General features: G+C 41.2%; 1 long non-coding RNA gene across 4 annotated transcripts in view; it reads left to right on the top strand.

Moving 5' to 3' along the window:
- Positions 1–285: 285 nt before the first annotated feature.
- The window catches only part of LOC105481033 (uncharacterized), a 42,554-nt gene continuing 21,642 nt past the window's right edge, over positions 286–21,197 (top strand). The window contains exons 1-4 of one of the 4 annotated variants that reach the window (XR_011613088.1): positions 286–330; positions 808–885; positions 6,545–6,950; positions 8,540–9,984. This is a non-coding gene — a long non-coding RNA (uncharacterized lncRNA). Of the gene's footprint in view, positions 501–807; positions 886–5,205; positions 5,285–6,544; positions 6,951–8,539; positions 9,985–21,197 lie in introns of those variants that run through there. The other 3 variants (XR_011613089.1, XR_011613087.1, XR_986730.2) reach the window with 3 other exon arrangements.

Raw genomic sequence — 21,197 nt, 5'->3', positions numbered from 1 at the left:
GCTATCAGAAGCAAGGCTATTCTGTGATCACATAGTTCCTAGATAAGTTTTATTTAGGAGGTGGGAGGAACAGAGTAGAGCCAAATCTAGAACAGGTAAAGAAGCACCAGTCACTCTAGTAGCTGGTAGAAGGTGTTTGACCATTTTCATGGTTTGGCTGGTGGTTTTGTCCTTGTGCTGGGACATGATTCTGGAGTGGTCATGTTTTACGTCTTGTTCTGTAACAATGAGAGAGGCTTTGCTTATGTTCTAGAAGAGAACACCATGGGTTTGCTATTAGAGCCAGGCCAGCTCTATGCTGACAGCCATCAGGGGCTGCTCTAGTGTGGGGTGGATGAGAGTCACATGCTTTTACATCCTTACTAACATGTTTTAATTAAACCAAGTCTCAGAGACAGTTCTGCCAGGTGTACAAACCTTTACTAACTAAATGCTTGTTAGCAAGTCATCATGAAAGGATTCTCATGACCTGTCCTATACCTGAGGAAGCCTGCTCCCAGGTGCTCAACTTAGCACTTTGCATCAAAGGTTCATTTGTGGTTAATATTGTTTGCATCTGTGTCCCTGCCCAAATCGCATGTCGAATTGTAATGCCCACTGTTGAAGGTGGGACCTGGTGGGATGTGACTGGATCATGGGAACGTTTTCCCTTGAATGGTTTATCACCATCCCCCTTGGTACTGTCTTTGTGACAGTGAGTGAGTTCTCATGAGATCTGGTCATTTAAAAGTGTGTAGCACTGCCCCCCACTCTCTCTTGCTCCTGCTTCTACCATGTAAGACGTGCCTGCTTCCACTTCACTTTCAGCCATGATTGTGTTTCCTGAGGCTTCCCCAGAAGCCAAGTAGATGCCAGCATCATGGTTCCTGTACAGCCTGCAGAACAGTGAGTCAATTAAACCTTCTCTTTTTAAATTACCCAGTCTCAGGTATGCATGTATATATGTATGTATGTATTTATTTAGAGACAGTCTCCCTCTGTCACCCAGGCTAGAGTGCAGTGGTATGATCTCAGCTCACTGCAACCTCTGCCTCCTGGGTTCAAGCAATCCTCATACCTCAGTCTCCTGAGTAGCTGGGACCATAGGCATGTGCCACCATGCCCAGCTAATTTTTGGTCTTTTTAGTAGAGACGGGGTTTCACTATGTTGGCCAGGCTGGTCTTGAACACCTGGCCTCAAGTGATCCACCCACCTTGGCCTCCCAAAGTGTTGGGATTATAGGCATGAGCCACTGTGCTTGGAAAGGTATTTCCTTATAGCAATGTGAAAATGGACTAATACAGTGGTGAAGGCCAAAGTTCCTTTCACCCTGAGAGATGGCATTAGGCAACCAACACATTTGAGAATTCACAGCTGAACATGGACCCACTTAGAGATTTCACTTAGGGCAATATATCTCTAATAAAGTTCCAGTGCAATATTTCTAAAATAGTATCCCTAATATTAAAGAATGTGGGCCTCACTGAATTTCCATACCCTATTTATGCAAAGGTAGAAAGTGTCTCTAAAATATTGTTAGCCAATACGTATATATATCATCTAACTGCAATTTCACCAGTGGACAACCTATTCATTATATTCGTCATGCAATTTAATAAAAACCCATGTTTAATGTCCAGTATGCTAATTTGCAAAGCATTTGTTTTTTGATTGAGATAGGATAGTAGAAGAATGTATAATAGTTTTCTCTTGAAGAATGAATGTCTAGATTAGAATTCACCTGACCACTCCCAAACTTTGCACACTTAAATATACTATAGTTTCTGAGCTAGAACTTGATCCGGTGGGCCTCATTCTTGATCTTTAATGGAGTCACTAGAAGAACTTTTTTTTTTTTTTTTTTTTTTTTTTTGAGACGGAGTCTCGCTCTGTCGCCCAGGCTGGAGTGCAGTGGCCGGATCTCAGCTCACTGCAAGCTCCGCCTCCCGGGTTTATGCCATTCTCCTGCCTCAGCCTCCCGAGTAGCTGGGACTACAGGCGCCCGCCACCTCGCCCGGCTAGTTTTTTGTATTTTTTTTAGTAGAGACGAGGTTTCACCGTGTTAACCAGGATGGTCTCGATCTTCTGACCTCGTGATCCGCCCGTCTCGGCCTCCCAAAGTGCTGGGATTACAGGCTTGAGCCACCGCGCCCGGCCTAGAAGAACTTTTAAAACCGTCGATGCACCTGCAAACCAAGTACACTGAAATCTCTGAAGGTGGAACCCAGGCATTGGTATATTTTTTTTAAGCTTCCCAGATGACTTCAGCATACAGCCCAGGTCAAGAACCACCAGCTTAGTCCTATAACATAGTAACACCATATAGTCTGTGCTGAGGTGGTCTAAAGAAAATTATGGTTATCTTAGTACATGGCAGTCCATTAGAATTACCAGGGGAACATTAAGAAAAGATGCTTAGACCAATCCCAGACCAATTAAATCAGAATCTATGCCTGAGCACTTGTATCTTAAACATTTCCAAGTGATTCTGATATACAACCAGGATGAAGGACCATTGTGACAGGTGATGCATGGATGGTTGCAGGTGGCTGGGATATAAGAGTGTAGGAAGGAGAAGCTCCCATGGCCCTTCCACCTGTGTGGCGTGAGGTGCTTCTTCCCCTTGAGGGTTGGCAGGGGCTGGTTCAGCTCACTGGAGATTCTCAGGCCCCGGCCACCAGGGGTACCTGGCAATCTCCTAATGCTGACTCCCTTTCTTTCCCTGAACCTCCCAATCCCAGTTCACATCTCCTCATCTCAGACCTCCTTTAAAGTCATGAACCTAAGTCTGCTCCTTTCACCCACATCTCAGCCTGCAGAAGTCCTCAGTGGGTCTCCTTGTGGGATGATGTGATGGTTAATTTCATGTGTCAACTTGACTGGGCTAAGGGATGGCCAGATAGCTGGGAAAAGGTTATTTTTGAGTGTGTCTGTGAGGGTTTTTCCAGAGGAGATTAGCATTTGAATACATAGACCAAAGAAAGAAGATCGTCTTCATTAACGTGGGTGGGAATCATCTAGTTCCTTGAAGGCAAAATATAACAAAAAAGCAGAGTAAGGGCAATTTCTCCCTCTCTCTTCTTGAGCTAGGACATCTGTCTTCTCCTGCCCTCAACATTGGAGTGCCTGGTTCTCAGACCTTTGAACTCCCAGCCACATGTAACAACAAAAATAATAAATAAACAAAAGGCCCCAATACGGTAAAACAACAAAAATACACAAAGACCATTGCTTTCTCTTCTAAAACCAGTAAAGTGTGGAACCTCTGTTCTTGGGGTTGTCCAACCTGGAAGGATAATTTTGAGGCAAAAATTCCACAAGATTCTGAACAGCAGCTGGAAACTCTTCCAGCATCCATGGCATTTTGGCTGGTCTGGGCATGGGCATTGTAGGACATTTAGCCTCTACCCAGGCACTGAATTCTGCTATCCATCCTTCTCCCACCCCTCTAGTCATTGTGGTAACCCCCAAATTACAACTCCCCCATTTCCAAACCTTTCTAATCCTCTGATAAATGTAGGGGTGATGGGATCAAACACAGTTCCACACCTTAAGTGTTACTCCAAAATTGTTTGGCTGCTGGTTTTTGATACCAGAATTTTCAAAATCTTCTGTTGATGCAAGGCAGAATGTTTTTCTGAATAGCTCATATTTCGCCAATGAAACATTATTTCTAATATCCCTTATGCTAATTAACAAGCTCAATATGCAGCTTCACTTAATGGTATTTAAAGCAAGCACTTGTCTGAGTGCCTGTGGCAGGCGCTGGAGTTGGAGTAGGGGCTCCTGATTAGGGTCTTTCAAATGCTAACCAGCCATCTCTAGAATGTGGATTCCTGATTAGGGTACTTCACATATTAATCAACTCTTTCTAGGGTATATATTACTTTTAATTTACACCTCCTATATCTCACTATCTATGCTAAAGTATGTTCATGTAAATTACAGATAAGGTACGGTACCTCTGAAGAGATACCTCTTACATGGTGGGTATGGAAATGGAAATTAGCACCCATTTTGAGAGTGATCCAGCAGTGTGTGTAACAAAGCCCTAGAAAGTGCATTGTCTTTGACCTAGAAATCCAGTGGCTAGCTGTCCTGGTTTGCCAAAACTGGGGGAGTTTTCCAAGACATGGGACTTTCAGTGCAAAAACCAGGAGAGTTCATGCAAACTGAGATAATCGGTCACTCTACCAGTGACTCTGTCTCTGAAAATCTATCCTAAGTTAGGGCTGGGAAAGGTTACTTAGAGGTGATACTTATGAAAGTGCAAATTTGAATGCAATTTATAGAATTAGCAATGAGGATGTTTTCACACTGCTATAAAGAAATACCTGAGATGGGGTAATTTGTAAAGAAAAGAGGTTTAATTGGCTTGCAGCTCTGCAGGCCGTACAGGAAGCATGATGCTGACATTTACTTGGCATCTAGGGAGGCCTTAGGAAGCTTACAATCATGGCAGAAGACGAAGAAGGAGCCAGCACTTCACACGGCTGGGACAGGAGGAAGAGAAAGCAGAGCAAAGTGCAACATACTTTTAAACAACCAGATCTCACAAGAACTCATTATCATGAGGACAGCACCAAGGAGATGGTGCTAAACGATTAATGAGAAACCACCCCCATGGTCCAATTACCTTCCACCAGGCCCCACCTCCAACATTGGGGATTACAATTCAATATGAGATTTGGGTAGGGACACAGATGCAAGCCCTATCAAGGGAATTTGTTGAATAAATTTTGGTGTATCCAGCCAATGGAGTATTATAGTCCTGAAAAACTATTAGTCTGTTTAGGCTCACATAATAAAGTACCATAGACTGGGTGGCTTAAACAACAGAGATTTATCTTCTCTTAGTTCTGGAGGCTGGAAGTCCCGGATCAAGGTGTGGCAAGGTTGACATTTAGTGAGAGCTCTATTCCTGGGTGGCAGATGGCTATCTTCTTGCTATACCCTCATATGGCAGAAAAAGTGAACGAGCTGTCTGGTGTCTCTTCTTATAAAGACATGAATTCTTTGGAATCAGAGCCCTACCCTTATGAACTCATTTAATCTTAATTACTTCCTTTTTCCAAATACAGTCACATTGTGGGTTAGAGATTCAACATATGAAATTTGTGGGGGCTGTGATTCAGTTCATAGCATCCTCAAAGACAATTTATAAAAAGGAAAGATGTTCACAATGTATTGTTAATGGAAGCCACAAAACAGTGTGTATGATTCATATTTTGTCTAAAAAAGCAAATAATATGTGTTCATAGGAAGACTGAAACGCTACACAAAATGTTAATAAAGGAAATTAAGGTAATTTTAAGTTTCTTTACACTTTCTGTAGCTTTCTGTATTCTTTTTTGTATTCCAAAATTTACAAAACCTTAACATACAGTAATTTTTAGACAGGAAAATTGCATTTTAAAAATATAGTGTCTGGTTAGATCACTGCCCTACCAGGGTATGGTATCTATAAGGAGAAAAATGGGTTCTAGATTTCTGGTAAGTGAGAAAGAACAAATGAAGAGAGAGTCTATAGAATTTGTGTAAACCTGAGTTGAATATTCGCTTTATAATTTGGCAAATTGAGCCTTACTGTTTATGAGGTTAGTGGTTAAACATGTAGTATCTAGAAATGACAGTCATGGTTTGAATCCCAACCCTGCTGCTTGCTGGCTGGCTGTCCTTGGGCAAGTTTCTCTGTCTCAGTTGTCTGCAAGATAGGAAGAACAGGAATGCCTATTCTACTGGTTTGTTGTACGGTTAGGGCGAGTTATTGTGGAAAAGACCTTAGAACAGTGACTAGCATGTAAAAAGATACTCAATAAATTAGCAGTTGTTGATATTGTTATTATTATCTTTCTTCTAAGACTGCTTGGCTTTTTGCATTATGGCTTTGAACAACATGCCCCGTGATCTCTGGGAGCAGCTTCTTAATTATTTTTAGGGTTGCTAACTTTAGCAGATGAAAATACAAGACACCCAACTAAATCAGTATGTCCCAAATGCTGCTGAAGGCATACTTATACTAACACATTATTCATTATTTATCTGAAATTCAAATTTAATGGGGTGTCCTGTATTTTAGCTGGCAATCTCCATTATTATAGATATGACAACATTGAAAAGGAACCCAACAATGAACCTTTCTTAATCAGCTCCATCTAAATCAAGCCTGCTCCTGCTGTACTTCTGGTGTGGGTGTTACCTTTATAGTAAGAAATACGTTAAATAAACTCTAGGTAGATCCTAGCTTGGCACCTGGCATGTGATGTTTGTACAAAAATCAGGCAAGAGAGCCTGTCCTTTACTAGCCATGTGACTTTGGGAAAAATTGCATGTTCTCTTTAAACGTCAATGTCATTGTTTGCAAAATGGGACTAATAATAAGACCAGCTTTGTTGTGAGAATTCAATAAAATGAGCTAATACATTTAGTAGGGCATAATGTAAAATGTTTGGCATATGGATTAGGTATTCAGCTAATAATGGCTATCATCACTACTAATTCAAAAACAAACAATACATGAATAAAATAGAAGTTAGAGTCTTTACCTTTTTGTCTTTTTCACAGAGTTTGTAAGGCACAAAATGAGTAGGCCACTACGCCTTCCCTCAAGAGGTTCACAGTGGCATGTACCAGACGGCAAAAAGACATTGTTCTATTAGATTCTTTCTACTGATGCCGGAGAATCCAGTCTGCAAGACAGAAGACCTTAGAAATGTTCAGCAAAGCATATGGAGAATCCTTGAGCCAAAGCCACCCATCCAAGGAGCTCATGTCTCTCTGCCATGCATAGTCACTGGCTGGAATCAGTCCGTGAGAAGCATGGCCGTGGTGGGGTAAATGTGAGCATGGATTTCAGATTGCCGTAGCGGGACTGTTGTCAACCCCAGTCCTTGCAGTGCAGAAGTGAGACGTGCATTCTCATGGCTGCCACAGCCCTATATCCTCGTGACTTTTCTTACCTGGAGAAATGGTAAAAAACAGGGAAATGGCCTCCACTTCCCACATTCAGAGCTGGCATGAGTGCATTTAATTTGCATGGCAAACTCTAGCTAAAAGCGAGCCAAGAAACTGTAATTCCCTTTTCCAGCTCCCACTAACACCCACCCTCCCGCCCGTGCCCCCCAACACACACATGATGGGAAGGCGCACAAGAAGTGCAAATGAATACTGGGTGAGTTGGGTGCTGCTTGATCTCAAAGTATCATGAAGGGGAAACTGTTGTGGCTGTCTGGTGAGCTGGGGCCAATAATTGATTTCTGAGAGAACCAACATCACCCCCAGGATCAAAAGTGAGTTATCTAACCCCTGTTCTCTGGGACTCAGCCTTATCCTTTTTGCCTCTAGGCTTTGTGTTTGAGACCCAGCCTTGAATCTTCTCTTTCTCTGGCTTTCACCCTCTTTCTCCCTAGGGGCCAGTCTCCTTCTTGACCTCATTCTAGGGTTTGTGACTTGGCTATTGGTTGTCAGACTTCTGAGGGCTGCCAGCCTGAGTTACTAAGCATTGCTTCTCCTGGATCCGTGTGTTTGTGCCCTACTGGCAAACAATTTTCCTCTGCTCTTTGAAGTCTGCTGTTTCCTATCAGACTGCACTTTTTCTTATCACCTGGAGCTTGTCTGCTCTGGCCTCCCCTGACATCCTTTGTGAGCCCAATTCAATTTGTCACCCCCATGGTTTTCCCAGTCTTGCTGTGGTTAAGAGTTACAAAAGGGGGTGGGGGAAAGTCTTCATAGACCAAACCCAGGCTGTGGGAATTTCAAGCCATGAAGCATGAGTCCAGCTGGAGCCAGAGTACTCCCAGGTACTGGGAGCAGTAATAGCGTCTCAGCTCCAGGTTCACACTGTCAGCCAATCACTTTGCATATTAAACTGCTACTGAACTCTTAAGGACCAGCAGACACACCATTTGTTAAAATCACAATGCATCCCTTCTTTGGCAGCAAAGATGGAACTGTAATTTTCCCCTGCTCTCAAAATAAATACTTTGATGGTTCTGAAAAATTTTAGCAATTAGCTTGTACCATCACCTCTAATTAGCCACTGGCAAACACAATTGAGATAATAAAGCTTACCGAGGGAGAAACATGAATAAGCACCAGATTCTAAATCTACTGGGGAAGTGACCCTGATGAATCATTTAATAGTCACTGTAATGTAATTTTGCAGGTTTGTTGTACACACACCACAGAGAACATATTAAGTGGGTATGAGCCATAAGAGAGTCTTAATGACTAATTTGCCATATGCTCCCGAAAAATCTCATTTTTTTTTGAGAAACAATACACATCTACTCTTTTTCTTATTAATAAAACCACCAAGAAAATAAAACCACTTTTCTTTCCATGCTAATAATGACTCCCTCTAACTTGCGTAGATATCCAGGGATTGGTCTTTTTAAAAAAATTGTATCAAAATTCCCACAGAAGCTAGTAGAACACAGCAATTTACTCTCCTATGATGTGTTTGACTTCAATTGTTGGCAATTGCTTTTTAATAATTTTTATTGGCTGTTCCACAGTGACATCGTGGGGAAGATAATTATTATTCTTTTTTATTTACAGAAAAACACTACTTTGGGGTTAAGTGGCACGCCTGAGATCCTAGCACGAGGGAATCTAGATGACAACCCAGGCTGCAGATTCCCAGTGTGTCTCACATGGAAAAACCAAAACTAAAACCTACCACTCTGAATGGCAAAAAGCGACCACGAGTAGAGAGTCCTGTATCAGAGCAAGACCTTCACCTCTGTGAAACTCAGCTTCCGGGTTTGTAAAACGGGCTTGACATGGGATACTGTTGTAAGAATTCAACAAAACTGTGGATATAGAAGGGCTTTTGGGGTTGCACATACCTAAGGGATTTTAGTGTCAGTGGAGGGCATGGCTAGCTTTTCCTTGTCCTCTTCTTCTACAAGATGGGTGTCTGGCCTCTCTCTGGCAGTTGTCTTGGGGGATTGGGTCTTCCTCCAAGTGGGTCATTGCCTGTGGGTGTCTGTTGCTGGAGACATAGCTGGTCCCAATGAGGATCCAGCTGCCCTTCTTCATGTGGCTCAGAAAACACAGTACAGCAAAGGCATATTAGCTCCCACTGAAAGTTCAAGCAGGTCTTTACTACAGGGGCTCTGATAGTTCTTCAAAATTTTACAGAGCAGGGGGCAGAGCTAGGTGGGTTTGGGGAACAGGTCTCAGCCTAGGTTATATTGCTCCTTCCTATCACTAAAGAGTCAAGGCCTTACTGCTTGTGGTGGGGGTGGTGAACATGGGGGTGTGCTCACATAAGGCTGTCTAAGTCTGGTGGACCTCTACATCCACTCCTTCCCTCCCTCCGCGTCTAGAAACTCACTTTAACTCACTACCTGCTGTTCCCCTTGTTTCCTTCCTTGTGTCACCCCTGCTTTTTGTCAGTCCCTTCTCCATTTCTTTTACTGTCTGGCAAATTTTGCATGGTCCTAACAATTTTAGCAAGTACTTTATACCATCACCTCTAATTGGCCACCAGCAAACACAGTTGAGGTCATGAATGTCGATGGTGAGAGTCTCTCCTGGCCTATACTTTGTCTTTATCCAAGTCAGAAAAAGGAACCCCCTTTGAGTGGGCACACTGCATGGGAAGTGAGCAGCATCTTTGTGGGAAGAAAAAAATTGCTTATTTTTTCCCAGTGGATGCAGTGCTGACCAGGCATATGGTTTGACCTGCAGAGAGAAAGCTGGATCTTAGTATCCCTTCCTAATTACCCCTTAGCCAAGGGATTGAGCAGTACACAAATAAGACAACCATATGTAGAGAAAAGCTATCAATGACTTTTCTGCTCATGTACAGCTGGGACTAAGGGAAGGTGGACGCTTTGTCAGGGTAGCGGTCTCTCTTTGCTCCTTGCAACACAAAAGAAAAGAAAATATACTCAGATTATTTTAATGGATGTGTAGTGAATTAAATTGTAGCTCCCAAAAGATCTAAGTTCTAACCCTCAGAAGCTGTGAATGTGGCCTTATTTGGGAAAAGGACCTTTGTAGATGTGATTAACTAAAGGATCTTGAGATGAGATCATCTTGGGTGATCTCAGTGTGTCCTATATCCAGTGATAAATATTTATTTTCAATTGCCAGGCAATAATTATATATATTTATAGGGTATACATATTTTATGGGGTACAGAGTGATTTATTGATATACATATATAATGTATAATTATCAAATTATGAAAATTAGCATATTCTTCACCTTAAACATTTATCATTTCTATGTGTTGGGAACATTCAAAATCTTCTTCTCTATTTGAAAATATACATTATAAACTGTAGTCACCCTACAGTGCTATACAACACTAGAACTTATTCCTCCCTTCTAGCTGTAATTTTGTATCCATTAACCAACCTCTCACTAGACCCCCTCCCAATTTTCCCTCCCCACTACCCTTCCCAGCCTCTAATAACTATGATCTATTCTTTACTTCTATGAGCTCAACCCTTCTTAGTTCCCACATATAAGTGATATCATGCTATAATTGTCTTTCTACACCTGGCTCACTTAACACAATAACCTCTGGTTCCATCCAGGTTGCTGCAAATGACATGAATTCATCTTTTTAATGGCCAAATAGTATTCCATTGTGTATGTGAATGTGTATATATATACATATATATATGTATATACATCACATTTTCTTTATCCATTCACTTGTTGATAGTCACTTAGATTGATTCCATATTGTGGCTATTGTGAAGAGTACTGCAATAAACATGGGAGTGCAGGTTTCTTTTCCTTTAGGTAAATATCCAACAGTGGGGTTACTGGATCGTATGAAAGTTCTTAGTTTTTTGAGGAAGCTCCATACTGTTTTCCAAAATGGCTGTTCTAATTTACATTCCAACCAGCCGTGTGTAAGAATTCCCTTTTCTCTATATCCTCAGCAGCATTTTTTTTTAACTCTTTTTTTGAGATGGGATCTCACTGTGTTGCCCAGGCTGGTCTCGAATTCCTGGACTCATGTAATCCTCCTGCCTCAGCCTCCCAAGTGGCTGAGACTCTAGGTATAAGCCACCACACTCATCTTATTTTTAATCTTTTTAATAATAATTCTAACTAGGGTGAGATGATATCTCACTTTAGTTTTGATTTACATTTCCCCGATGATTACTGATGTTGAACATTTTTTCATATACTTGGCCATTTTTGTGTCTTCTTTTGAGAAATGTCTATTCAGATCCTTTCCTCATTTTAAAATTGTGTTATTTGTTTTGTTGTCATTGAGACGTTTAAGTTCCTTGTATATTCTTGGATACTAATCCCTTGTTGGATAGATACTGCAAATATTATTTCCCATTCTACAGCTTGTCTCCTCACTGTTAATTGTTTCCTTTGCTATGCAAAAGCTTTTTAGTTTGGTATAATCACATTGGTCTATTTTTACTTTCATTTCCTGTGCTTTTGGAGTCTTACTCATAAAATCTTTGCCCAGAACAATGTACTAAAGCATATCCTTTGTTTTCTTTGAGTAGTTTTATAGTTTTTGGTCTTACATTTCTGTCTGTAACCCATTTTGAGTTAATTTTTATATGTGATAAGAAACAGTCTAATTTCATTCTTTTGCATATGGATAGTTTTCCTAGCACCATTTATTAAAGAGGCTGTCCTTTCCCCAATGTATGTTCTTAGCACCTTGGTTGAAAAGCAGTTGGTTATAAATACATGGGTTGACTTCTGGGGTCTCTATTTTGTTCCATTGGTCTATGTGTTTGTTTTTATGCCAGGGCCATGTTGTTTTTGTAGTATAGCTTTGCAGTATTTATTGAAGTCACATGGTATGATGCCTCCAGCTTTGCTCTTTTTGCATAGGATTGCTTTGGCTATTTGGACTCTTGCGGTTCCATACGAATTTTAGGATCGTTGTTTCAATTACTGTGAAGAATGTTGTTGGTATTTTAATGGGGACTGCATAAAATCTGTAGATATCTTTGCATAGTATGGTTTTTGTAATAATATTAATTCTTGCAATCCATGAACATGAGATGTCTTTTCACTTTTTTGTATCCTCTTCAATCTCCTTCATCAGTGTCTGTAGTTTTCATTGTTGAGACCTTTCACTGTCTTGCCTAATTTCTAGATATTATTTTTTGGTAGCTACTAAAAATGAAATTACTTTTTGATTCTTTAAAGATAGTTTGTTATCGGTACATAGAAATGCTACTGATTTTTGTATTAATTTGTATCATAGGTTGGGCGCAGTGGCTCATGCCTGTAATCCCAACACTTTGGGAGGCCGAGGTGGGCAGATCACGAGGTCAGGAGTTCAAGACCATCCTAGCTAACACGGTGAAACCCCATCTCTACTAAAAATACAAAAAATTAGCCAGGTGTGGTGGTGGGCACCTGTAGTCCCAGCTAATTGCGAGGCTGAGACAGGAGAATGGCATGAACCTGGGAGGTGGAGCTTGCAGTGAGCCGAGATTGTGCCACTACACTCTGGCCTGGGTGACAAAGCGAGATTCTGTCTAAAAAAAAAAAAAAAATTGTATCCTGCAACTTTACTGAATTGATAAGTTCTAAGAAACTTTTGGTGGAGTCTTTAGGTTTTTCTACGTATAAGGCCACATAATCTGCAAACAGGGACAATTTGACTTCCTCTTTTCCAATTTGAATGTGCTTTATTTCTTTCACTTGCCTGACTCTGGCTAGGACTTCAAGTACTATGTTGAATAAGAGTAGTGAAAGTGGGCTTGTTTTTTAAAACTGTTCCAGTTCTTAGAAGAGAAAAACTTTCAACTTTCTCCCATTCAGAATGATGTTTGCTGTGGGTTTGTCAAATATAGCCTTTATTGTGTTGAGGTATGTTTCTTCTATGTCTAATTTGTTGAGTCTTTTTATCATGAAGGGATGTGGGATTTTATCAAGTGAAGTTTCTGCATTTATTGAGATGATCATATGGTCTTTCATTCTATTGATGTAATGTATCACATTTATTGATTTGTATATGTTGAACCATCCTTGTATCCCTGATCTGAATCTCACTGGATTCAACTGAAGTGTTTGTTCATCATAGTCTTTAATGATTCTTTGTATTTCTGTAGTATGAGTTGTAATATCTCCTTTGTTATTTTTTAAATTTTATTTATCTGGAACATCTCTTTTTCCTAGGCCATCTAGCTAATGGTTTGTTGATTCTGTTTATCTTTTCAAAAAATCAACTTTTCATTTGTTTACCTTTTGTATTTTTTGTCTCTGTTTTGTTTAGTTCTGCATTAGGTTATTTATTTGAAATCTTTCTACTTTTCTGCTACAGGCATTTATTGCTATAAACCTAGTGCTGCTTTTACTGTATCTTATTGGTTTTCGTATATTGTGTTCTTATTTTTATTTGTTTCAAACATTTTTTGGATTTCCTTCTTAATTTTTTCATTGACCCATTGGTTGTTCAGGAGCATGTTGTTTAATTTCCATGTATTTATACAGTTTTCAAAGTTCCTCTGGCTATTGATTTCTATTTATTCCATTGTGGTCTGAAAAAATATTTGATAGGATTTCAGTTTTTAAAAACGTGTTGAGATTTGTTTTGTAGTTTAACATATGGTCTATCCTAAAGAATGTTTCATATGTGGATGAGAAAAATGTGTATTCTGCACTTGTTGGATGAAATGTTCTGTAAATGTTTGTTAGGTCCAGTTGGTCTATAGTGCAGTTTAAGTTCAATATTCCTTTGTTGATATTCTGTGCAGATGATCTGTCCAGTGCTGACAGGGTGCATTGAAGTTTCCAATTCTTGTTGTACAGGGGTTTGTCTCTCCTTTTAGCTCTAATAATACTTGCTTTATATATCTAGGTGCTCTGGTATTGGGTACGTATATATTTAGAGTTGTCACATTTTCTTGCTGAATTGATCTCTTTATCATTATGTAATGACCTTCTTTGTTTCCTTATGTGTTTCTTTAGGCTTAAAGTCTATTTTATCTAATATAAATATAGCCTCTTTTGCTCACTTTTCATTTATGTTGCTTGGAATATCTTTTTCCATCCCTTCACCTTCAGTCCATGTTCTTCTTTACAGTTGAAGTGAGTTTCTTGTAGGCAGCACACAGTTGGTCCTTTTTTTTGTTTGTTTCTTTTTTTAAAATTTATTCAGCCAATGTATAAATGTATATATATATATATATTTTCTTGACCATAAGGGTGGCCTTGAACATATCTTTTAGTTGAGGAACTTAAACCATTTACATTCAAAGTTATTATTGATAGGTGAGGACTTACTCTTATCATTTTGTTGTTTTCTGGTTGTTTTGTATACCCTTTGTTCTTTTTTTCCTTTTATTATTTCTACCATGTTGTGGTTTTCTGTAGTGGTGTCATTTGATTTCATTCCCTTTATCATTTGTTTATCTGTTCCACCAGTGGGTTTTATAGTTTCTTGTGTTTTTATTTTTATGCTAACCACTTGACCACCTGGGAGTCACATGTTTTCATGATGGTAGCTATTGCTTTTTCACTTCCAGATGCACAACTCTCTTACACGTTTTTTCCTTCAGACATGGTCTCACTCTGTTACCCAGTCTGGAGTGCAGAGGCACGATCATGGCTCACTGCAGCCTTAACTGCCTGGGCTCAAATGACCCTCCCACTTCAACCTTGGGAGTAGCTGGGACCACGGGTACACACCATCATGGCTAGGTTTTTGTTTTGTTTTGTTTTAATAGAGATGGGGATCTCATTTTGTTTTCCAGACCGGCCTCAAATGCCTGGGCTCAGGTAATACTATTGCCTTGGCTTCTCAAAGTGCTAAGATTACAGGCATGATCCACCATGCCCAGCTTTTACACATTTCTTGCATGACAAGACTAATGGTGATCAATTCCCTCAGTTTTGCTTGTTTTTCTGAAAGATTTTATTCCTCCTTTATTTATGAAGGATACTCTTGCTGTGTATAGTATTCTTGGCTGTTAGGTTTTTTTTTTTTTCTTTTTTTAATCTAGCACTTTGAACACATCATCTTATTCTTTTTTGACCTGTAAGGTTTCTGCTGAGAAACTTGCTGTTAGTCTGATGTGGGCTGCCCTATATGTGACTTGATACTTTTCTATTGCTGTTTTTAGAAATCTCTCTTTAACTTTTGACAGTTTAGCTGTAATGTGCCTTGAGGGGATCTTTTTGGGTTGAATCCACTTAGGAATCTTTTGAGCTTTCTGTATCTGCATCTCCTGATATTTCCCAAGACTTGGGAAATTTTCAGGTATTATTTACTTAAATAGGTTTTCTATGTGTTTTCTTATGTCTTCTTGAAATCTCATAATTTGTTTTCTTTCTTTCTTTTTTTTTTTTTTTTGCTTAATAGGATACCATATGCCCTGTAGGCTTTCTTCATTCTTTTTTATTCCTTTTTTTTTTTTTCTGGCGATGTTATTTCAAAAGACCTGCTTTCAAGTTCAGAAATTTTAACTTTTGCTTGATCCAGTCTATTGTTAAAGCTGACAGTTATATTTTTAATTTTGTTCATTAAGTTCTTCAGTTCCAAAGCTTTCGTTTGGCTCATTTTAAAATGATATTTTTCTCTATTGAATTTAAAATTTAGATCATGAGTTGTTTTTCTGATTTTGTTGAATTGTCTATCTGTGTTCTCTTGTATCTCACTGAGTTTCCTTAAGGTCATTATTTTGAGTTCCTTTCTAAGCATTCATTGGTTTCCTTTTCTTTGTGGTCTGTTACTGGAGAATTATTGTGTTTCTTTAGAGATGTCATGCTTCCTTGGTTTTTCAAGTTTTCTGTGTTCCGTTTATATCTGACATTTGGTGGAACATTTGGTTCTTCCAATATTATGGAGTAGCTTTTGTAGGGTAAGACCTTTTTTTCTGTAGATGTGTCCTATCGTATTGATTGTATAGGGGGCTTTGGCTTTGGTTCTGGGTGGGTGTAGTAGTACAGTCTCTGTATAATTTCTTTGGCTATAATCAATGTCAGCAGTGTCTGCAAGTGCCTCAGCAGCTTAGGTTATGGTTGTTTGTGGAAGCTTTGCTATGGCTTTGGTGGGCATGGGAACACTGGGGAGGCCAGTCCTTGAGCCCTTGGGGGGCATTCACTTGCACATGGTGGTTTCCCTGTTAAAGAGGGCGTGGTTACCAGCAGCAGCAGGTCCTGGGCAGGCCAGTCCTTGGGCTCCTGGTGGTTATACATGGGTCCTTGGCAGCTTTGATGCTGGAGAGAGCAGGGCTGATGGCAATGGGCCTTGGGTAAATGGCTGTCAGGTTCTGGAGAGTGTGTACATCAGCTCCCTCTCTCCTGAGGGTAGCTCCTTAACTGTGCCGAACTGCCTGTTCCCCAAGATGTAGGGTACTGCGTGGGGTCTGGTGCCAGGAATATGGCTACACTGATAATTTCAGCTGGTCTTTTGACTCTGCAGCCCTCTGGGTAAATGTGGTGGGATATCAGTGGAGCTCCAGGGATGGAGAAATGCAGAGACTATTGATCCTCAGGGCAGAATGCACTCTGGTGGTGGCTCTGCTCTCAAAATTGTGTTGTGCTGCAGCAGCCTGGGTTCTGGGGAGTAGAGGGTGATTCTGTGTGAATTTGGTCTCTGGAATAATGCAATCATGTTGATTCCAGGCCCTCTCCTTACACTGGGCTTAGGGCCTGTGAAGGTGATAGAGCTCTCGTGTAACTAAGATTGCAGGCATGTGAAGTGAGAATGTGGACTGCTGGAGACTTCCTGCTTACCTTTCCCCCACACTGGGGAGTTCCTTTCGGCCCTGAGCTGAACCTGGCTGGGTGCTGTACTTCCCTGTTCATGTTGCTGTCCTGAATTTCTGTCTCAAAAGGTATTTGTCACTTCCTTGCTGAATTCTGGTGTTCTCCTTTAGACATTTTATTTGACATGTGGTTATCTATTTGTTGTTTTCATCCTTCCTTGCGGAGGAGGTGAGTGCAGAGCACCTCAAGTAAGCAATCTTGATGACATCTCTCTACATTTGATTTTTCAACTTTAAGTGTGAAAGTGATATGCATTCGGTACGCTCCTCAACTTACACTGAGTTTATGACAAATGCCTTTATAAGAGTCAGGCAGAGGGAGATTAGATAAACTGAAGAGGACACATAAAGAAATATTCGGAAGAAGGTTCATCAAAGATGGGGGCAGAAATTGAAGTTGATGCAGCTACAAGTCAAGGAATGCCAAGTGACATCAGTAGCCACCAGAAACTGGAAAGGCAAGGAACAGAATCTCCCTGGAGCCTCCAGAGGGAGTGCAGTTCTGCAGACACCTGGATTTTAGACTTCTGCCCTCCAGAACTGTGAGAGAATAAATTTCTGTTATTTTAAGCCATGTAGATTGTGGTAATTTGTTACAGCAGCCCTGGGAAAATTATCTAGGCATGGGGACCAAAGAGGGCCCAATAGGGTTTTTCTTTTTGAGTTGTAACTAGTTCTTTCCTGCAACATCTAAAATCAAGCATATTTTATCCTGTGTGGACATCTTCCCTTCCTTCTGGCCCCAAACTGTACTTAGCTTTACAAGAGAAATTATTTCTCCTTTTAGCAAAACTATCTTGAAAACTCACATTTCTTTTATTATAGAAAAAAAAAAAACCAGAATAAGCATAACTTCTGCCCTTCTCAATTTGATATAAGAAATTAATATTTCTCCTATTAACATACACTTATGAACTTGCACCACAGCCTTATTTTGTTAAGAGAGCATTTTTTCATCCCTGGCTAAGTTATATCCAAACCATTTTCCTTTAACTTGCCCTTGGCAGTGAAGGATAGGAATCTCAACCTATTCTTCTACAGGTTTTGGGAGCTTGTAATCCATTATTTCCCCCTACCAGGCTGTGGGCTGCAAAAGGGCCTGCTCTGTGCACTGTTAATCTTGATATCATCCAATATAGCATGTGGCATGTAGCAGACGCTCAGGAAGTGTTTGTTAATCAGGGTGACCAAGTGTCCTGGTTTTCCCAGGACAGAAAGGTTTCTCAGGACGTTAGGCCCTCAGGGTTCCACTGGAACAGACTTGGGCAAACCTGACCATTGGTCACCCCTGTTAACTGAACTGGACCCCACTGTTCTTGGCGACATCCAGGCTTAATAGGAAGTTGGGAAATTTGCCTACTATAAAGACATGTGGTCTTCGTCCCTACTCTGCCTTTTTTCTGGGTCTCTAAGCTTCCCAGAGTTCTTCCTTCCCTGGGAGTCACCTCACTGGGCTAACATTATTACTTGGGTGCTAATTCCACCTGGGTCCCAGTGGCTCTCTTCTTAATGCTCCCTGTGTATAACTCCATTTCTCCTGTCACACGACTTTTTTTTTTTCCTCTGAATTATTTACTAGCTGGGTTTTCTCCTCCTGCTTCTGAAATGTTGAAGTTCTCCAGCATTCTGTTCTGATCACTTCCAAATATCTCACGGATGACCTCAGGACCTGAGCTCAACAAAACCTAGTGCAGAGCAGCTTGGATGTTATTATTGACTCCTTTTTCATGCCCACCATCTGATTTATCCATAAACTCTGCTGATTCCCTCGTATTGAGTAAATATTAAATCAATTCCCTTCTCCCCATCCTCATGGTTATGGCCATATGCCAGGACCTTATTATTTATTGCCTTTTACTGACATTTCCCATTGCCATTCTTAACCTTTCCAGTTTACCCTTTTCATTGCTTCAGAGTGATTGTTCTAACATGCAAATATGACTACATTTCTGCCTTGCTTAAACTATGCCAATGGCTCCCTGTGGTCCACAGAAAAAATTCTTAGACTGGCACATGAGTTGCTTCCTGACCTTGCCCTTGCTTAACAGTTTGGCTTCACACATCACCACTTGTCCATCTCAGACCCCACATTCTTGCCTCAATGCACTCATCCTGCTCCCTCTACAACCAGACCCTTGGACTTACATGTCGCTCCCTCTGTCTCTGTTGCCTTTCTGCCCTCCTTGCCCTGGCTACCTCCTGCCAGGCCTTCAGAACTCAGCTCAGAGGTTGCTTCCATGACCCTGTTAATTTGGGGTGAGATGCTTCATCTGTCCTGTACCAGCAACGTGTGTTTACTGCTCTCAGAGTAGGCACCAACCTGCTTGTCTCCCTCGCTGGGGGCTGAGCAACTGAAGTGCAGAAAAATGCTTATTCACATTTATCTTCTTTCTTCACAGCACTTGGCATAATGTAGGTGCCTGTACTGGGTTGAATAATGTCCCCCCAAACTTATGTCTTTGCAGAACCTCAGAATGTGACCTTATTTGAAAATAGGGTTTTGCAGATATAATTAGTTAAGATCATATTGAATTAGGACAGGCCCTAAATCCAATATGACTGGTGTCCTTATTAGAAGAGGAAGAGATGCAGAGGTGCAGACATGCACAGGGAGAAAGCCATGTAATGTGATGGCAGAGACAGAGATTGGATGACAGCAATGAGTCAAGGAACACTAAGGATTACTGCACCCACCAGCAGCCAGGAGAGAGGTGAGAAAGGATCCTTCCCTAGACGTGTCAGAGGGAGCATGGCCCTTCTGACACCCTAATTTCCGACTTCTGGCCTCCAGAATAAGAAAATAAATTTCTGTTGTAAACCACCCATTTTGTGGTACTTCATTTTGGTACTTTGTTTTAGGAAACTAGTACGGTGCTCAACATATTTGGTTGACTCAGTGAATGATCCTACCCCTTTCCTACCTCCCCATAGCCATTGGGAAAGGCCTTTGTCAACTCTGGGCTAGACTGTTCTGGTAGCCTTCTGACTGGTCTCCCTGTGTTTATTAAATGGAACAGTGCCATAAGTTTATGATTCCAATGGATTCTGTGTTTGTTAGGCTGATTATCAGCTAATTTTTTTCTCATGACTCAATGACAAGGTTAGCTGAATCCTGGTGCTGAATAAATGTCACCTCTGCCCTGAGTGAGGCTTTCATGCAAGGAGCTACTGGGGCACCTAAAAGGACAATGATTCGGGATGTCATTGAGCTCACAGAGCAAGCCACATGCCTGTTTTTGCACCTGCTTTGCTAATAAATGAAAGTCTGTACGGCAGAATTCTATCTGACACCTGCTTTCATTACAACATGCAGAGACCTACGGCCCCAAGACCTCTTGCATCTACATAGTGAATGACAAAATTGACTCAGGTCAGTTCTAACCAAGTAGGTCATGGAAAGAACTCCGCTTTCGGAACAAGACAAATTTGGGCTGAAATCCCAGCTCCACCACTGACTGCCTGAGTCACCTATGATGTTGCTTCACAGGGTGGTAACAATGATCTATGCCCGCCTCCCCAGGTTATTGCTATAATTAAGTGAGATCAAGCACGTGAAAGGCTTCAGGTGCTGTAAATGCTTGCTGCTATTCAGTAAGTTGAACACAATCACACAGCTAAGGGGGAAGGTGCTGTCCAGGGTCTCACCCTGGGGATGAGACTCCCCTGAAACAGAGGCGATGGCCTCTAATGAGGGAACTGAACATTAATTAGGAATCCAGGATATACGACTTTATGCATTTTCACATACATTTTTTCTCCTTTTATTCTCATGAAAGCCTTTTACTCGAAAAAATTTTTATTCCCATTAAAAGATATAGGAAATGAGGCTCAAAGGCAGGGCATGGCTCCCTATAGCACTCGCGAGCAGTGGTTCTCAACCTGGGCTGTGCATGAGGATCCCCTGCAGCTTTGAAACATCCCCATGCCCTGACGCCTCTCTGACCAATGAAACCAGAATGTCTGATGCCGGGGCCCCGGCTTCAGAACTTCAAAAACTTCTTCAGGTGACTCCCAAATGCAGCCAAGTTTGAATATCTGCGCTCCAGAGTTTACAAATCACTTTCCCCCAAAGGAAGTGATCTGACCGACCTTTACGCCCCTATGAGGACAGCAGAGTGGATTTCATTGTCCCCACTCTGATGATGGGGAAACCAAGGCTCAGAGAAAATTCTAGAAAGGACTTGAACTAGAACCAGATTCCTTGATTCTTCTACACTGCTCTATCCCTGTGCTGGGGGGAGAAGCTGTGCCACATCACTGACCTCTAAATTTCCCTTTCAGTATCTGCACCTGAGAGAAGGCTGCCTTGGTGTTGGGAACAGTTTACCTCTATCTGGCCATCATGGAGTTCTGATGACCCCGTCCCCAGCGCCCATCACCCGGTGTTCCCTGCCCTCCCCTGCAGTTCATGGGTTCTCCACAGCCCGGAGCAGAGGCCAGGGGGTTTTCCACGCAGGCTTGTCAGATCCATTTCATTCCCGCCTGCTTTTCCA

Source organism: Macaca nemestrina, chromosome 14, assembly GCF_043159975.1.
Source record: "Macaca nemestrina isolate mMacNem1 chromosome 14, mMacNem.hap1, whole genome shotgun sequence".
In the NCBI taxonomy this organism is placed as follows: domain Eukaryota; kingdom Metazoa; phylum Chordata; class Mammalia; order Primates; family Cercopithecidae; genus Macaca; species Macaca nemestrina.
This window is presented reverse-complemented; position numbering and strand designations above follow the sequence as displayed.